Source organism: Lygodium microphyllum, chromosome 25, assembly GCF_053477565.2.
Source record: "Lygodium microphyllum isolate KBCC chromosome 25, Lygodium_microphyllum_v1.1.10, whole genome shotgun sequence".
Taxonomy (NCBI): Eukaryota; Viridiplantae; Streptophyta; class Polypodiopsida; order Schizaeales; family Lygodiaceae; genus Lygodium; species Lygodium microphyllum.
The window spans coordinates 861,457-873,705 of NC_141159.1; positions in this window are offsets into that span (position 1 = coordinate 861,457).

The window sequence follows — 12,249 nt, forward strand, 5'->3', positions numbered from 1 at the left end:
ACAAGAAGTTCATCCCACAATGGCGAAAACACATTACCATCATGATGCATGCTCTATGTGTGGACTGTTTCCTCTTCCTGTTGAAGCAACAGAAACTTGCATCTTGGTGGCAAACTGTTTGGGAACAAACTGAAGAGCAGAAACAGAGAGAATGACCATCCATGGAAGATTTGGCATTCATTGAGAAGTTTCCAGACATCATCAAGTGGGAGATTGTGAAGAAGCTTCAGGAGTCTTGGTCTGTAGAGGTTCACGAAGACAAGAAGGAAAAGAGTTGGAATTTGTTCGTAGACGCTCAACAGCAAGATATGTGGGATGCTTGGTGTTCTGACAATCTTTTGTTTGTCCAATTGGCAACCCACTAGAAATTGGTAGACAGAGTGTTCTTTACAACATACACTGTTGAAACCATCAGAAGCTGGCATTACTATGATGATGCCACCACCACAATGCTTAGACGTATGCATTTTGACACCTTCAGAACCGAATACCTTCCTCTGTGAAGTGGCATGAAAGCAGAATTCAGAGACGTTGAAAAGAAAGAAGTAGAAGAAATGTTGGCAAGAGAGTCCTCCAGAGACTGAAGCCTTCTGTTATCCCTCTGTGGAGCACTAACAACATAGTGGAGCCAACCCCCTGATGAATGACACAATAAAGAGATAAGCGTTAGAACGAGTCCAGAGGTACGTGAGAAGAGAGAAAGCAAAAATCAAAGCTGAGAACGAGCTCGTAGCAGAAGCTTCCTTTGACTCCCTAAAAGCACTCTTTACAGAAGTCCCAATGGCGCATCAAGCCCTTCCTCCTGGAGGTCCACTTCCAAGCCAGATCCGTCCTCGAAATATTGATGACAGGCCAGCGAATGTAGTCCCATTGCCAGTTTTTAAGGGAGAGTACAATGAAGACCCTGATCTTCATGTAGTAGAGTTTATGGTAGCATGTGTGGCTAACAATGCCAGAACCCCTGAGCATTGGTTAGCAATATTCCCCGCCACTTTCAAGGGCGCGGCGTTTCAGTGGTATGAGAGACAAGCAACAGGAACTTTTGGCACATGGGACGACCTAAAGTTGGCCTTCCTCACTAAATTCAGGCATGAAGGTTTTGAAGAGCGGATGCAAGAGGAATTTATGAATTTAAGTCAATCCTTTGGAGAAAGAGTAGAAGCTTATGTCTCACGAATGGAATCCATCCTGAAGAGATGGACTAACCATAATCTAGATGATGGCATTCAAAAGGGAGTGTTTCTCAGAGGATTACATCCAGAAGTCCGTAAGTTTGTGGAGCTGCAAAGACCAACCACACTGCAAGCTGCAACAGAAGGTGAAAGACTGTACGATGAAGTGGAAGCTAGATTGGCGATGAATCCAGGAAGAGGAGTCCTACCTCCTCTAATGTCAGGAATGATGTACCCACCAAATGCAATCCCAGGGATTGTCCCCTACCCCTACCAATAGATGCCCCCAGTATCACAATACAGTGCACCAAATCCACAGTGGCCACAATCAATGCCTCAAATGATGGTTCAACCACAACAACAATGGTCCCAACCAATTTCCCCAATGCCAAATCAGCAGCAACAGTGGGAACCCTACCAATTGGAGCCAATAGCCAACAGTTCAAACAGGAGCTCTGATAACCCGACTGCCAGTGTCTCAGGAGAAGAAATCTTGAAGGATTATTTATCCAACTCAGTTGCAAATATCAAAAAGGAGTTGATGGATGTGATTACAGAGCAGCTACAAATGCTGAAAGTGAATACCGCTAGCATATCCAACGTTGTAGGAGCAGGAAGAGATGTGATGCGGTCAAATACTTGGTGTGGTAAGTGTCATCAAGCAGGCCATTTAGCCACTAAATGTACACGAAAACCAACCATTCCTGGAGCCTTCTATTTCTATTGTTTGCGGAAGAACCATACAGAGGATATTTGCTCTTTGAAGGAGATGCATGATAGGAGAAGGAAGGAAGAAGACGCAAGATTCAACTTGCTAGAATCCAAAATGACAACACATGATATTGGACCAAAGCCTAGGGAGTTTGGTCCTAATTTCAGACCCAAAAGATTTCCATCCCAAAGTTACAGAGGAAGATAGTCTGGCGGTGGTTAGAGATCAGAAGTGGAGTATTACAGATGCAGAGAAAAGGGACACATTTCACCAAATTGTCCAGATCCCAAAAGGTCAGTGGATTACAAGCCCTTATGCAGTCGATGCAAAGGAGAAGGCCACACTGCAAAAGACTATCCAAGCCCAGCCCCAGTGAAAAACAGTGCCACTGATAGTCCGTCCAAGGCCCAAGAGCCTACCTCCAATTTAGTGGAATTGGAAGTTGCTACCATCACCCGTGCAAAGAAGAAGGAACCACCTATCCAGAAAGAAAATAATCCTCCTGCCAGAACAGTGAAGTTCAATCTTCCACCAAAAGAATAGAACAAAACAGAGCCTAACAGTGCCGTACAGAGCACTACAGTGCCACAGAGAGTCACAGAGACAGTTCCAGAGACAGGACCAGAGGTCCAAGAGATAGAAGAGGAGGAAGTGCCACAAGTGGTAGAAGAAGGCCCCATGATACCCCTGTTGGAAGGAAAAGGAAAAATGAAAATGGGTGTTGCCCCATTCCCTAACCGATTAGAGAAGCCAGTGGATCCTATTAAGGAATACGATCTAGTCAGAGATCTAGATACCTTTAAACCAAACCTCACATTCCGACAATTGTTGATGTTGTCTCCTAGTTGCCGAAAAAGGTTCAAAAGTATATTGACAAGAAGACGTGGCTTAAGGATTGCTCCCTCAACAACAACAAAGTCCAACAAAGCTCTAGAGCTTGTAAAAGAAGTGGATGTGGCTAACGCCTTTCTAGATCTGTGTACCCCAGAGACTGGTGTGTGGATAGAAGGTTGCTTTATTGGAAATGCACTGATTGATGGTGGCTCATCAATGAACATTATGATGGATATGACAATGAAGGATCTAAGCCTACAATGTGTGCAACCAACTCAATGGCTCATCAGACTGGCGGATCAGAGCAAAATCAAGCCTTTGGGCATTCTCCCATATGTGAAGACTACAGTGGCTGGAAAAGATTATTGGCTAACCTATCTGGTGGTGAAGCCAAACTCTTATGGTACATCCTCCCCCCTGTTACTGGGCAGACCATGGCTTTTTGAAGCCAAAGCAAGGACGGATTGGTTCAAAGGAACCTTGACCTTGGGTAGAGGACCCAACAAAGTGGTGTTGAAGCTATATGGTGCTCAAAAAGGACATGGATCCACCTCCTTGGAATTGTCTTCTGACTCCCCCAATGAGGCTACAGATGGAACATCAACAAACGAAGATGCTCTCAAACAGATCCTTCCCAAGAAAACAGAGGCACAATCCCTGACAGTGGGTACTGTAAGCCAACTCCCAAAAGATGTAAAGCCATTATCAATGGGTGAATACTTCCTGCCTGAACCAAGAACGATTTCCGAAATCACTTCTGACAGTGAGATAGAAGTATGGATGTATTGCTCTCCCTGTTACATGGCCATAGTAGAGCCAGGGACAAAGGCAGAAGGTGAATCAGAGGACCTGTTCTTCTCTTACAGAGCGCCTACAAAGGCAGAGCTGGAGTCTGAAGAGGATGATGATGAATCTGAAGAAGGAGACTTTGAAAGCGAGACAGAAGAAATCATTCCACCCACAGAAGGCATAGATGAGGAGGGAGTTCCAGAAGCTTCAGAAGTAGAAGACTCTATGCTGTGGGACAGAATGGCAATGGTACCCTTTGGATTGGTAAATGGATCTTTCCATAGGCAAAGCCTATATAAGAAGTGGATCAAGCAAAATAAGCCGTCTTTTATCAGTGGTTCTCGTCACACCCATCCACACTTGTCAAGAAAGGATGATGATGATGCTCCTTGTCAACAAGTACCAGTCCCAAGGCCACAACAGAATTCCGAGAGCTCCTGTTATGTAACATTCTTGGATGCATCCTCTGAAGAGGAGTCCTCAAGCTCTAAGGTAATTAACATTCAAACCAAAACCGAGACAGCGTTGATCCCATTTCACCATTTCAAGGGGCGACCTAAGTCCTTACTGCAAGAAGCCGTTGGGTCTAGTGGGACATCAGAAGAGGACACCACCCCCTTGAAGGAGTCGGATCTGTACCCAGAAGCAGTCCGTGGGAACTTCATCCGTGAAGTAGAAGGTGAAAGGCAGTTAACCTTTGTGGATGCAGATGGCACTGAACGCCATTTGAAGGTGGGTAGTAGCCTACTAGAAGAGGAGTTGTCAACCTTGTACAACTTGTTGAAAGAGAATTTGGACGTGTTTGCATGGTCCTATAAAGACCTAAAGGGGATTGATCCCACAATATGTCAGCATCATATTGATTTGGAGCCTGATGCTAAGCCAATACAGAAACGACAGAGGCGAATGAACCCGAATTATTCCACATTGGTGAAAGTAGAGCTGCTGAAGCTTCTGGAAGCCGAGTTCATCTATCCAGTGGCAAATAGTGAATGGGTCTCACCCATCGTGGTTGTACCCAAGAAGAATGGCAAGCTTCGTATGTGTGTGGATTTCCGCAAGTTGAATTCCAAGACGAAGAAGGATCACTTTCCTATCCCTTCACAGACCAACTGTTGGACACAGTGGCAGGACATGAGCTTTATTCCCTTCTGGATGGATTCAGTGGATACAACCAAGTGCAGATAGCAGAAGAAGATCAGTCCAAAACAACCTTCACCACAGAATGGGGGACCTATGCTTACCGAGTGATGCCATTTGGACTCTGCAATGCCCCTGCTACTTTCCAACGAGTCATGATGGCCGCATTCCAAAATCATCTGCATGACTTTATTGAGGTATATTTGGATGACTTTTGTGTCTATAGTTTGATCCGTGAACACTGGGGATATTTGGAACAATGCTTTGACCAATGTCGGGAGTATGGGATCTCCCTCAACCCCGACAAATGCATCTTTGGGGTCTCTTCTGGAGTTCTGTTGGGTCACATTGTCTCCGCACAAGGGATATCAACAGACCCTGCAAAGATCGAGAAGATCGCAGCTCTGACAGCACCCACCAACCTCAAACAGTTGAGGGGATTCCTAGGCCATGTGGGTTACTACAAAAGGTTCATAGCCCATTTTGCAACAAAGGCAGCCTCCTTGCACAAGTTTCTAAGGAAAGATGCTGAGTTTATTTGGACGGAAGAATGTGACAAAGCCTTCAACACTCTGAAGCAGTGTCTGATTGAGGCACCCATTCTACAACCTCCTGATTGGACGAAGGAGTTTCATGTACACACTGATGCATCAGTTGAAGGGCTAGGTGCTGTCCTATGTCAAAAGGGCCTTTCAAAATTAGATCAACCGATATATTATGCAAGCCGAAAAGTCACTGATAGGGAACGGAACTACACAATGACAGAGCTGGAGTGCTTGGCAATGATGTTTGCACTAGAGAAGTTTCGCCACTACCTACTGTCTACCTACTTTAAATTTTATGTGGATCATGAGGCCCTGTCCTTCCTGATGAACAAAGCAGACGTGAAAGGACGAACGATGAGATGGTTACTTCTATTCCAGGAGTTCGACTTTGAGGTAATTACCAAACCTGGTCGTTCCCATATTCTGGCTAATCATCTGTCGCGTATCCCACAGACTGCAGACGAGGAGCAGGATGATCCAGACCTCCCTGATGCTTCCCTATTTCTGGTAGAAACGGTAACCCCCTGGTATGCAGACATTGCCAATCTGCTGGCAACCCAACAGTACCCTCCTGGTATTTCTAATCGGGAAAGGAAGAAGCTTATGTTAGAATCAACCGCACACCTTATTAGGCGGTGCACTGTACAAGAAAGGCAAAGATGAAGTGCTCAGAAGATGTATTACAAGAGATGAGATTGGGATTGTTTTGAAGGCTTGCCATGACGAGCCGTGCGGAGGCCACTTTGTAGGAGAAGCTACAGCCAGGAAGGCTCTACTAGCAGGATATTAGTGGCCGATCCTTCATAAGGATGCCTATGACTACTGCAAGCGATGTGATGCTTGTCAGCGGATGGGGAAACCCACCAAGACCAACGCTATGCCAGTGCAACCTATCGTTCCTTTGAAGCCATTCAAGAAGTGGGGCATCGACTTCGTCGGCCCAATCGATTCTCCCACCAAAAGAAAACAGAACAGATACATCCTGGTATGTATGGATTATGTCACAAAGTGGTGTGAAGCTAAAGCCCTAAAGTGGGATGATGATAACAGCGTGGCCCTATTCATATACGAGAATATCATCACCCATTTTGGTAGTCCCCTAGACCTGGTAAGTGATAGAGGCACTCATTTCATTAATAAAGTCATGGAAGAGTTGACAGAGCTGCATAAGATCCGCCATCGCAAGTCCACTCCTTACTACCCCAGAGCCAATAGCCAAGTTGAAGTCACCAATCGCATCCTCTGCTCAATCCTGACAAGAACGATTGCGCACATCGTCGTGATTGGGATGATCGACTTACAGAGGCCCTCTGGGCGTAGAGAACCTCCCATAAAGCAGCAACAGGACAGACACCCTTCCAGCTGGTGTATGGTATAGAAGCTGTTTTCCCTATTGAACAAGAATTTCCCTCTTTGCGAGTGGCTATCAAAGAGCATTTGGGGGATGATGATTCACTGCAACACCATCTCCTGCACTTGGAATGTTTGGACGAAACTCGCAGGATGGCTCTACAGTGCATGGAAGCCACGCAAGCTCGACGCAAGGCCTACCATGACAGCTTCATCAAGCACAAGGAGTTCAAAGAAGGTGATTTGGTCCTAGCCTATGATTCACGATTTGGCAAGTTTCCTGGCAAGCTCCAATAGCGGTGGATGGGCCCATATAAGGTACTTGCTGTCAACCCTAATGGCTCTATCCAAGTGCAAACCGTTGATGCCTCTGATGATCCCTTCCTAATCAATGGATATCGCCTGAAGAAGTACTTCCCTCCTTAGGGATCTTGACAATCACGGTCACCTGATCTTTTCCCCCATTGGCGTGGCACTGTAACTCTTATGCTACTTCTGATAGCCGTTCTTCAGCCACTCCTGATGAGGTGGACGCAACCCTCTGTCCCCTCAGCCCTACCTTCCAGCCTTGATCTCTTATCCTCTATTTTCCACCAGCGACAATGGCAAGGATGGTTCTGACAAATGGTATTTCTACCATTCCCTTGCTTAATTCGAAAAAGAAAAAAAAATATACATATCGGTCATGGAAGAAAAGGACTTCGGTCCCTGTCATGCCGACCTATTCTTTGAGAAAAGGTGGAGACACCCTCGGGAATAGGAGAAAACAAGAAAAAAAAAGAGAAAAAAAACAAGAAAAGAAAAAAAAAAATAAGAAAAAAAACTGTTATGGGAGAAAATGAAGAAATTCCCTGTCATAGCATGCCTCGTTCCAAGAAAATGTGTTTAACACCCTTGGGCGAGAACCTAGCTGTGGAAAAGGTGGCAACACCCAGCAGTCCAGAAAGTGGATTCATCAATTGACATCCCCAGGATCCAGTTCTAAAGATGTCTCCCTTGGTACACTGTGTCCTGTGCCTTTCTACAGAGCCTTTGACAGTCCTCTAGCAGACGCCATGTCCTATGTAACACAACGTTCGATCTGATGGCTACCTCCCTGGGTATGCCTCTTCAACAACGAACGGCGCGATCTTCATCGACAAACAGTCGAGTGACGCGAGCTTTCATCCTAACTGGATGGGGAAGTGAGTATGGGTTGTCCTCTGTAACTATCAACAGAGAGTGAGACAGAGGGTGGGGCGAGAGACCAGTCTTTTCCCTTCAAATCAAATGAGAGGTGAGAAGTGTGAATGAAGTGTTGCACGCATGGGATGGGCCTCTCAATGCACAAAGCACGATTTGTTCTTGTGCACTGCACCATAAGGCTCCCTGGCCTTCCTTCTCACACCGTATGCCAGCACTGGGCGGGATGCACAGTTGCACCCTCAAATGCGCACAAGGCATACAACCTTTGCACAAGTGACTGTGAGGATTACATCAATGGGTTTTAGGAAAGGGCTGCCCTCTGTATCTTTCAGCAGAGCGTGAGACAGAGGGTGGGCTGAGTGTGGCTGGAGTTTCTTCAATCAATTACCGAGAGGTGAGGATTGAGGGACATTACGATCTTTGACGCAAGGTATGTTCTCTTTTTTCTATGCACCCACGGGGTGGGTCTCTGCCGTCCTCACAGGACACGTCACCCTGTTCTGTACACTGCACTGTAAGGCTCCCTTGCCTTCCTCCTTGCACCTATGCCAGACAGGATGGACGCACTGATGCACCATCAACTATGCACCTTAGCGTACTCCCTCTGCATCATCCCCCTTGTCAATTCCTAAACCGGGTGTGAGATATGGGTTTCAATCATTATTCATCGAGTGATGCTCGTAATGGGGCGAGTGACTGTTCTCTCATCCCATCTAAGTGCTGTAAGCTGAGTGACTCTCCTTCATCAGCGACACCGACTCGAACGAGATTCATCCACTAGCTACCTCCCTGGGTATTTCCGTGTGGTCCTTGCCATGAAGGACGTGTGATGTGAAGATACCTTGGTACCCCCTGGAGCCGACAACAACACAGGACGTGCCATCGATAGTCAACCTTGATTCTTGACATGGGCCAAGTTTTTCTAACCCTACACCTTCTGTTTCTCAGTGACGGTCATGTTTTAAGTGTGGGGACATTAGCAGTTGGTCTGTTGTGTGGTATTAGGCCCCTATTGCTCGGTCAACCCTATCCGTTAAGGTTTTAAGTGTGGGGACGTGTCCCTGCGCGTCTACCTTGTATACCGCCCTGCATATGCCTCACTTTGATCACGCATGTATACCATGACTTTCTTTTATCCCCCTGGGTCCCTTCCCCACCCACCTGTCCACTGTCGCCCCTCCCTTGGGGATGTTCCTCCTCCATTTCTCTTTTTCTCTTATTTTGCTATGTTTCCATGTGAACGTATCCTACGTTCCCCCAAATTCCAATCTAAACTTATAGCCCTTTTTTTCCCTTCGAACTATCCAATTTTCCTTTTTACCCACCCCTGTTCCAATGCACGGTTTTTGAGTTATTAATTTTTGACGAATTTTGCATACATTAGACCGTTTTCCATGTGAATGCGTCTTGCTTGCTTTGGAATGGTGCTTTGACGTCATAGCCCTGCCAACCACTTTTTCCCTGACATTTTTTCTTTTTACTCCGTGTCCTTCCGATGCACGGTTTGTCCAATATTAATTTTTGCGGTTTCTCGGGACCTTTTCATGCGTCTTTTTGACATTTTTCCATGTGAACCTGCCTTGTTTGCATCGGAATTCCAGTTTGACTTGACAGTCGTGTCCATTACGACTTTCCCTATATTTTTCCTTTTTTCTCCCCCTATTTCGACTTCTAGATTTTTAATTATTAATTTTTAAAAGTGTTGTTGAGTGTCTTTTTGGTGTTTTTTGCATGTGAACGCCTCCGAACCCTATCGGAACTGCGTTTTACCTTGATAGGCCTGTGAAAATCTATCCCCCACACATTTTGCATTTTGACTGCACTTCGTTCCGGTGCACGGATCGTTCCGTATTAATTTCTGCTTCTCTTTTCAGGTCCATTTTTCGAGTTTTTCCCATGTGAACGCGTCCTCTCGCGGTCGAAACTATGTTTCCACATGATAGGGTTGTCGGGCACGTTCTTCTGTACATTTTTAATTTTTCCCACACTTTGTTCCGATGCACGAATCTTCCGATATTAATTTTCATTTGCGTTTTTGGAACCGTTTTTTGTGTTTTTTGCATGTGAACGCCCTGCCTCCCCCCCGAAACCCCCGTTGCATTTTTTCCATGTCTTCCCCCTACTGTCTTGCACAATTTTTGTTTCTCCCCCATTTCGTTTCGACGATCGGATTGTGCGATATTAATTTTTCCTTGTTTTGACGTATCTTGCGCGACTCATCTCGCACGTGAACGCGACCGTTTTCGATTTTACGAGTCTCCACATGCCCCGGTCGCGTACGCGTACCCTGTGCCGATGTCTCGACGCCATTCTAACCACGGTAAATTTTTTTACCCCGCCCCGCGCATGCGCGCGGGACGAGGATACGCCTTTCATCTTTTTCTTTATTTCTTAATTAATTTATTTATTTATTTAAAAAAATTATTACCCCCCGCTCCCGCGTCTGTTGTAACCACCTCCCTCCCCCTTCCCTCTTCTCTCTCTCCCCCTCTCTCTCTTCTTCTTCTTCTTCTTCTTCTTTATCTCTCCTCGTAACCCCCTCTCTCTCTCTCCCCTCCTTCTACTTCCCTCCATCTCCTTCCCCCACCTCCTCTCTTCTCCTCCCTCCCCTCCTCCTCCCTACCCTCCCCCCTCCCCTCCTCCTCCCTCCCACCTCCTCCCTTTCACCACCTCCTTCTCCTCCCTCCCATCTCCCCTGCCGGCCGCCCCGCCTTTTCCTTGCGCCTCCACCCTGGCCCTCGCCCTGCTGCCCCGCCGCCCGCCTACTGGTGTCGCCCCCCGCCCGCCTGTTGGTGTCGCCCGCTGCCGCCCTGGCCCATTTGCCCACAGCGCCTGGCTGCACTCCGCCCGCGTGCCATTCAACCCACCGCCGCCCGGCTGCCCTAGCCACCACACTGCCGCCGCCGAGTGTCGATTACCACTAGTGTCGCCTCGCTGCCTGGTGCAAGTTGTGCCCAACGCTGCCATAGGCTTGAAGCCGCCGCCGCCATATGCCCAAATCTAACGCCACCTGGCTATTAGGCTACCTGCCCTGTGACGTACGCCGCTAGTTGCCTCAACATCCGCCACTACCACGTGGCGTCTCTACGCTGCCCAACAGCAGTTGTCACCGTCGCCCGATGCTTTCTCGCCGCCTCCACCTCCGCCTCCGCCTCCCTCCTCCTCCTTCACCCTCCTCCTCCCCTACTACCTCCCCCACCTCCTTCCTCTGCCCCTCCCACCCAGCCTTCGCCCTTCTTCCCCCCATTCCCACCACCACCCCCATTCCCACCCCGCCCCTGGTTCCCCCAACCACACACAAACCCCCATTCCCACCCCGCCCCCAGTTCCCCCAACCACACACACACCCCCCCTCCAAGCCCCCATTCCCACACACACACAAACCCCCCCTCCTAAGCCCCTTTTCCCACCCACCCACCTCCCGAAGCGCGGAACACCAAAAAATTCATTTAGCAAACAACAAAAACCCCGCACCCCCTTCTAGGCCTCCTATCACACGCAGGGTGTGCGTGCGCGTGGCTGTTCGCATACGTGTACGCGGGAGCATGTCTGTTAGCGACTGTTCACGCGTGGGACACGCGTTCTGCCTTGTCCGTGTGGTGGTGTGCTGCAACCCGCCATTCACACGCAGACCTTATCAGCTGTTCACACGCAGCCGAGTACTTCCCTTTTAATTTAAAATCCTGAAAAACCCTAAAAATACATTTAAAATTTCAAAAATTCTTCAAAAATCAATTAAAAATAAAAAAATTACAGAAATTTTCCTAAAAAATTCCCAATATTTCTGCAAACAATTGACGTATTTTTCCAAACTAAAATATTAAAAAAAAATTACCAAAAAATTTCAAAAATTGAAATTATTTTCCAAACCATGAAAAAAATGAAAAAAATTTCTTAAAAATTCATAAAAATGCTGAAATAAGGTCAAAATTTTTTCTGAAGATTCTACAAATTCTTTAGTACATTTTGCCAATATTTTCTCATTGAAAATGCTTTCCTTAATTGGCAAAAGTATTAATTGGAGCCAAAACCCTAATTTTAAAAAAATAACAAAATTCAATGAAAAAAATCATTTTTAATCCCATAAATGAGCTGAAAAACAATGAATTAAATCCGGTCACCTTCTTTACACTTGATGCTCATGATTGGTTGTTGCTGAAATTTCATGTCCACATCATTTTTTTAAAAAAACAAACAAACAAACAAACACATCAAAACACACTTTTTTTTTAAAAAAAACAAACAATACAACCAAACCAAAGTAAACTTTAAAAAAAAAACAAAAAAAACCCACAAAACCAAACAATCATAATCTTAAATCCCAATCAATCCAAACCCCCAACATCTCAATTTTTTTTCTTTGGTCACACGTCGCATTTGTTTTATTATTTCTTTTTTGTCAATGTATTAGTTGTTTTTCCGTTTTCTTGTATGACAGGACGACTAGTCTTAGTCGGCCTTTTGTCAGTTTTGTGGATTATCGGTGGATTGCATCTCTCCCTTTTCGAGCCCGTCGTTTCAA